Source organism: Nyctereutes procyonoides, unplaced genomic scaffold (assembly GCF_905146905.1).
Source record: "Nyctereutes procyonoides isolate TBG_1078 unplaced genomic scaffold, NYPRO_anot_genome, whole genome shotgun sequence".
Taxonomy (NCBI): Eukaryota; Metazoa; Chordata; class Mammalia; order Carnivora; family Canidae; genus Nyctereutes; species Nyctereutes procyonoides.
The window spans coordinates 65,052,407-65,059,602 of record NW_026575049.1 but is presented as its reverse complement, the minus strand read 5'-3'; the positions used below and the strand labels follow the sequence as shown (position 1 = coordinate 65,059,602).

Here is a 7,196-nt window from a genome sequence, read left to right as displayed (position 1 = left end):
ATGGAGAAAGCAAAAGGCAAAAAGAACTGCACGAAGTGGGGGGACGACTATCTGGCTGGCCATTCCCAACCTGTTTTGGAAGAAGCCAAAGAGAAACAGCAGGCTTATGGTGAACCAAAGTTACCAGGAACCTCAACAAGTGGGGACCAAATGGAAAAGATCTATGAAAGAAGGCAAAGTTTCCTGTTCAGAAAAGATGGCACAAGAAAAGAGTACAAGAGTAAGAATTCAGAAGAAAATCCCAGTTCCTCCATTACCTTCGAAACTGCCACCAGCCAACTTGCTTCACCGAGACATCCTGCGGGCCTGGTGCCAAGAACTCAAGCTGAGCACCAAAGGCCAGAAATCAGATGTATATAAGCGAATCTGTGAATATGCTTACCCAGATCAAAAGAAGAACGTTCCTGTCACCACAGAGGACGCCAAGATTCTCACACAGACACAAAGAAGATTGATGATGGACAAGGGCAAAATGTCTCTGGAAAGTCCTGGAACAAAGATACCTTCTGATGGAACCTACCCTCCTGAAGTGGCTGCCCCCCCCCCCAGGGGTCTGATGCTCTCCTGGAGGGGGTCAATACTGTTGTGGTGACAACTTCGGCCCCAGAGGCCATGTTTGCCTCCTGGTCCAGAATTGCAGCTGGGGCTGGGAAGATGGAGACAGTGGCATCACCACAGGAGGCCCATGGTGTCACGTGGTGTGTGGTCCATGGGAGAGGTATGCCTGCAGACACAGAAGGTTGGGTTCACCTGCAATTTCATGCAGGACAAGCCTGGGTGCCTGAAAAGTGGGGGAGAGTATGCGCCCTCTTCCACCCCCAAAGCTGGAGGACGATGTGCTGTGCCCCAAATGTGTTTGCAGGAATAAGGTGTTAATGAAAAGCCTCCAATGAGCTTTCAATAGCAGGAAAAGGGACACAGCTGTGATTATAATCAACGGTACAAAGAGAACTACAATCAACTCCGTGGTGACACTGATGGCCGGACTGTAGGCTGCTCACACCCTCCATGCTTCCAGGGACACAGGCTAGGGCATTGCAGATGTCACCCTCCAACCTCCACTGGGGCCTGTGGCTTCATGGGTTGAGATGCAGGAGCTCTTAGATTTTAAATTGGAAGAGCATTTCAGAAATTACCATTCATTCTACTTAATAAGAAGAAAAAGTCGTTCATACTATCAAACGTTTACCCTTCTGAAATACAAGTGACCTTAACTTCTTTTAAAGTGGGAACCTGAGCCTCTCCTGGGAGAGGGTTTAGGGGTGGGAGGTGGGGTGGAAAGTACAGGTGTGCTTCCACGCTGGATTTCTCTGCAATTCCAGCTCCTCCAGAGACAGCTACACCTTCTTAGGTTCATAACTTCAGGCTGCTGAGCATTTTAAACAAAGGGAAAGCTGTTATTCTTTCCCACTCCTGAAAACATACTCTTAATATACAAAAGATTTTTTGATGTTTTCTTAATAACTTGAGACCTCTATGGTGTGTCTCTGGGATACAGTGTAATATAGAACACTTTGTGGGTATTATTTCTACTTGTATCTATCATGTGTGTTTCTACTGCTTAAAAATGCTTAAGGGTACTTCTGAATCATAAATTCATAATGTATTGGATTTTAAATTGTATATAAAATCATCTATTGTATATAGGAGGCCATATGCATTGTGGGCAGATTCTTAATAACTGAGGATTAAGCCAAAAATCATGATTTTCTTTGGCATGATTCTTTTTTAAAACCACTCAAATGAAGTATGAGTAACATTAAAAAAACTATACATTTAATGTATATGATTTGATGAGTTTGATTCATTTAGATGTGTCCTTCCTAAATTTATAGTCCTGTGGTTCTTAGAAAAGATGTTTGTTTTTTTTTCACTTGTGTTCTTATGGCAGTTTCCAACGTTGTTTTATTGTTGTGGATTTGGAGATTATGAATTTTTTTCCCCCTCTAATGTACTGGAAGGAGTAGTAGAGTTAGAAAGTTTGTAATCATTAGGATATGGACAGATTTGGGCAAGAATCCTCAATAAATGTTAAAAACATTAAAAAAAAAACTTGTCACCAAAATCACAATTCATGAGAGTAAAAATTAATGAATTAGACTTCATCAAAATTAAACATTTTTGTTCTGTAAGAGGCCTGGGTAAAAGGATGAAAAGACAAATTACAGACAGGGAGAAGATATTTGTAAATCATCTATTCAACCAAGGACTAGCATCTAGAATAGAGAAAGGACTCTTGAAACTCAACAAGGAAAGAGTAAACAATCCAATTAGAAAATGTGTAAAAGACATGAAGATATATTTCGCTGACGAAAACATACAGATGGCAAATAAGCACCTGAAAATAGGTTCAGCATCACTAGCGTTTAGAGAAAGGCAAGTTAAAACCACAGTGAGATATCGCTATACACCTATCAGAATGGCTAGCATAAAAAATTGTGACAATAGAAAAAAAATAGAAAAAAAATTGTGGCAATACCACCAGATGCTGGCGAAGATGTGAAGAAACTGGATCTTCCATGCATTGTCGGTGGGGATGTCAAGTGGCACAGCCACTCTGGAGAACGGTTTGATGGTTTCTTTAAAAAATAAAACGTGCAACTGCCATACAACCCAGCAACTGTACTCCTGGGCATTTATCCCAGAGAAATCAAGCCTTATGTTCACACAAAAACCTGCGTGTGAATGTATAAAGCAGTTATATTTTATGTAAGTGCACTTTTAAGTCTCCTGGACTAATCTTTTTAATCCAATTTACACCTCCTATATAGAAATTCTGGAGTCACTACTCCTGCCTTCGTAGACTGAAAGAGAAAAAAAAGATGATAGAAAATAAAACCAAGTAAGTGCCTGATTTGAAGACTTGATACTAAGCCTTCCAGGGAAAGGAGAAGTTCTACGCTATATAATCCCCCAGGAATTACATTGCTGCTCTTAGAATCATTGATCTGAACCTGGACGCTATTGAACATAATTCGGTCCCCGTCAGTCTTGGGAGAGGTGTCCTGCCTCCGGGTTTCTCAAGTCTCTGGCCATAATTAGGGAGATTATCACAGGAGTGGCCTGAAATGGGCCCTCCTCATTAGGACAATGAGTTTCGTGGAGCTGTTCATGAAAATGTGCAAAGAAGGGAGGTCTTGAAATAGTAACCTTTGTACTGTTCCTCCCCCCCCCCCCATTCTGGGTCCTTTCTTTAACAGGCTTGTCATGGCCAGAAGGCAAAGAGAAGAAAATACCAATTTGAGGTTATTGTAAGCTTCCAAATCAGGTTCCTGCAAATGAAAGGACAAGGCTCTGAGGGCCTTGGGGCAAAGACAGGGAAAAAGGTGAGAAAGGAAGAGCTATCCCTTGCATGGCTGCCTCCCCTCCAGGGAGAGATCTCCTGTGCTGGAGGGGGAGAGGGCTGGGGGAACTGCCAGAAGGGCTACTCTGGATGACTTGACTGATAATATCACTTGTCTGCCAGGAGCCATGTGACAGTTTTCCTGTTCTTATAGGCTGAATGGTGTCCTCCTAAATTCGTAGGCTGAAGCCCAGTGCTTCAAAATGTGACTGTATTTGGAGACAGGGCCTTTAGAGGTGATTAAGTAGGCGGGCCCTGATCCAATCTGACTGGTGTCCTCATAAGAAGGGGAAATTTGGAGACAAAAAGAGGCACTAGGGATACATGCCCACAGAGGAAGGACCACATGGGGACAGAGAGAAGGCCTTCATCGGCAAGCGGAGGACAGAGGGAGGACCCAGGAGAAACCAGACCTGTTGCTACCTTGATCCTGGGCTTTGAGCCTCCAGAAACGTGAGAAAATAAATTTATGTTGCCTAAGCTGTCAAGTCTGTGGTATGTTGGCATGGCAGCCCGAGCCCATGGCAAGACTTAAGTACTTGGCATCTAGGGAGGGTCTCCCAACAACCACAGAAAAGACACTTTCCCACACCCAGGAACTTTGCTGAGCTGCGTCCACGCCACCCTTGACAAGCTCACCCAACAGCAGCCCAGGGCACTGGTAAGGTCCTTGGCCCAAGGTGGGGGGGGGGGATTGTGTGGGAGGGAAGGCCCAGCAGAGGAGCTTGGGTGAGGCTGGATGATGGAAAAGACCTCCCTGCCTCCAGGTGCAGAAGTTCCTCGTGGTGGGCCGAGCTGCATCCCTGTAGAGGAAGATTAACCCGTGCCGCAGCCCGAGGCCCTGGGAAACAAGGGTGAGGGGACATTGGTTTCTTTCTTTCATGGGGCCTAGGATCCAGAAGCTCTCTCAGTTGACCTGGTGGGGAGCATGTCTTGTCCAACCAGACTCAGGGCCAGTTATGAAATGGCCAGGACCAGCGTGGCTCCTGGGTAGCAGCCAGCCACAGTGGGACCCATGGGATCATACTCCTGAGATGTCCCGGAAAGCCTCGGGTAGAGGATCCAGGGAAAGGCTGGCCTCCTCGGGTATTTGGTTCAGGGGCTCAGGTGGTGCCTGCTGGGCACCAAAGGGAAGTGAAGGACATCTGGGGGACAAGAGGCTTTGCTTGTGACCTACATGTTCTCACTTTGCTTCGAGCCTCAGCTACCAGAGCAGTCTTGTCCTTGGAATTTTCAGACGTGGATTTGGTGCTCAAACTGAAAAATAAACGATGAGATTGCAAATGCTGGAGTGAAAGGAAGGCCATGGTTTTATGCATGGGTAACGAGGGGAAGCAACACATTCCTTCCTTTTTTTTTTTTTTCTTTAAACTTAAGTCAAAGTAACAGTTGCACAGATGAGGGTGTGTGTGTATGTGTGTGTGTGTGTGTGTGTGTGTGTGTGTGACTGGGGCTGCAGTCTTAACCACTATGGATATTTTTAAAACTTGAGGAGAGGCAGCGAGGACTGCCCTAGCACTGAGGTCTAAGGGAAAGTTCCAGCCTGGGAATGAGAACAGACACTCCTACTTTCAGCTAAACTTACCAACTTCTTTTTATTTTTTAAACCCCAACTTCTTTGCCTATAAAGTGGAGAGCTTGGATTAAATGATTGCAAAATATTATAATTGTAGGATTTGTCATTTTAGTTAGATTCTTACACATATTTAAGTCACACTCTCCCTACCACTAGATTCTTCTTCCTGAAGGTCAGATATGTGTGCGTGTGTGCATGCGTATATATGTGTGTGGCGTGTTACGTGTTGTGTGAATAGTGTGCGGTATAGGTATCGTATATGTGGGCAATGTGTAGGGGTGGGTGTGGTGTGTGGGTGCAGTGCGTCCGGTGGCGTGTGTGGTGTATGGTTGTGTGTCTACTCTGGCGGGGTTTGCTGGCCATGTGCCCTTTACTCCTGCTGCCCAGAACCAACCCCACCCTGTGCCCCATTTATGCTGGATTTCCAGGCCCTTCGGGAATCCTGTCTCCCACAGCAGCCGAGTAAGCAGGAACACGGGCGGGAAGCCCTTGGGAGCCCAGCGCCTCCTGAGATGCAGCCAAACGGCTGGAATTACACGCTTTGTGGAGGCCGGGCCTGGGGACAGGGCCGGGACCGGGCGTTAGTGTGTCCCTGGCAGCCGGATTCCTTGTGCTGGACCTGCGAGTGCAAGGCAGGTGGAGGCTGGGCTGTGTCTGGCGGGCAGTGGGGGCCGTGTGCATGTGTGTGCATGTGCGTGCATGTGCGTGTGTGTGTGCGTGTATGCACGTGTGCATGTGTGTGCATGTGCCTTGTGTGTGCACGTGTGCATGCTCATGTGAGTGTATGTGCATATGTGTGCGTGTGTGCGTGTGTGTGCGTGTGTGTATGTGCACGTGCGTGTGTGCATGTGTGTGTGTGTGCACGCGTGTTTCACGGAAACCTCCGTGTTGTCTGGCACTGGCGCCCCCCTGCACGTTGGACCCACTTCAGGCCGGGGCCCTGCTTCAGCCCCGCCGGCCCCGCTCCCTCCGGCCTCACCGCGTGCATCAGCCTTGTGCCGCTGCCCGGAGGCCGAGGAAGGTTCCAGGGCCCGTGATGGCCGGGCTGTGGGTCCTCGGCGGCTGGTGCTTCCAGCTCTGGCCTTGGGAGGGTTTCCTCCCGGGCTGGCCCTGTGCAGGGTCCGGCTTGCCCTGCTCCCTGTCACCTGTCGCCCTCGGTCGTTCATCTCGGGGCCTGCGACCTGGGCCGACACCGCCTGGTCCAGCGGGCAGCCTGAGGCTCGGGGTTCTGGAACACTCCCTCACTACACGGCCATCGGGGCACCGTGGCGGAGGCCAGGCTGTCCCCGGCCCCGCACTCTCAGGCTGGCCGCGTGTGCGGGAGGGAACGTCCGAGGAGGCGCGGCGGGAGGACAACTCATTCTTGTGACTTCGCCCCCAAGTCACTCAGCATCACCCCTGCCACAGGCTAGCGGCCAGGCCGCTCCGGGTCCACCCGAGTCCCAGAGCGGGTGACATAGACCCGGCTCTCAACAAAAGACGGCTTCACTGTCCGTTGCAAGCACAGCGTGTGCACTGCGTGTGTGTGTTCACACGTGCGTAATGGACGAGGCACTGTGTGTAACAGTGTAGTGTGCATGCAGTAAGTGCAACGAGCATGCACTACATGGTAGCAGCCGTGCTTGCAAGCACAGCCTTCCACACCTCTCTCCGCCTTCACTGTCCCTCTTACGGTCCTGTTAGTTTAAGCGCGTGGACAGAGATGCAATTTGCAGGAAGGGAGGTGTTATCATGTGGGTGCTAAGCTTGCACTTTTTTTTTTTTAAAGATCTTATTTATTTATTTGACAGAGAGAGAGAGAGAGTGCACAAGCAGGCAGAGTGGCAGGCAGAGGGAGAGGGAGAGGCAAGCTCCCCACCGAGCAGGGAGCTTTCCTCTCCTGGGGCGCCAGGGTGGCTCAGCGGTGGAGTGTCTGCCTTCGACCCAGGGCCTGATCCCGGGGTCCCGGGTTTGAGTCCCGCATCTGGCCCCTGTAGGGAGCCTGCTTCTCCCTCTGCCTGTGTCTTTGCCTTTCTCTCTGTGTCTCTCATGAATAATTAATAAAATATATTTTTTAAAAAAGCTTTTGTCTCCTAATTTGGGCTCCTAGGAGCAGGTGACATTCAGGGACCATGGCTGTTAAGGCCTCAAATGGCATCTGCTTTGTTTGGAAATTAGCAGCGTGTGTCCTGTTCTAGCTGCTAATGTCAGGAGGCCCCAGTGCAGGGCTCTGTCCTGCACTGCCAAAAACCTAGGCCTCAAGGTTTTTGCTCCCTGGGGTACATGCCCTAAATAATC

The 7,196-nt window shown here is 49.0% G+C and overlaps 1 pseudogene; it reads left to right on the top strand.

Annotated features, from left to right (window-relative positions):
* On the top strand, positions 1-893 carry LOC129512193 (developmental pluripotency-associated protein 4-like; annotated as a pseudogene).
* Positions 894-7,196: the final 6,303 nt, after the last annotated feature.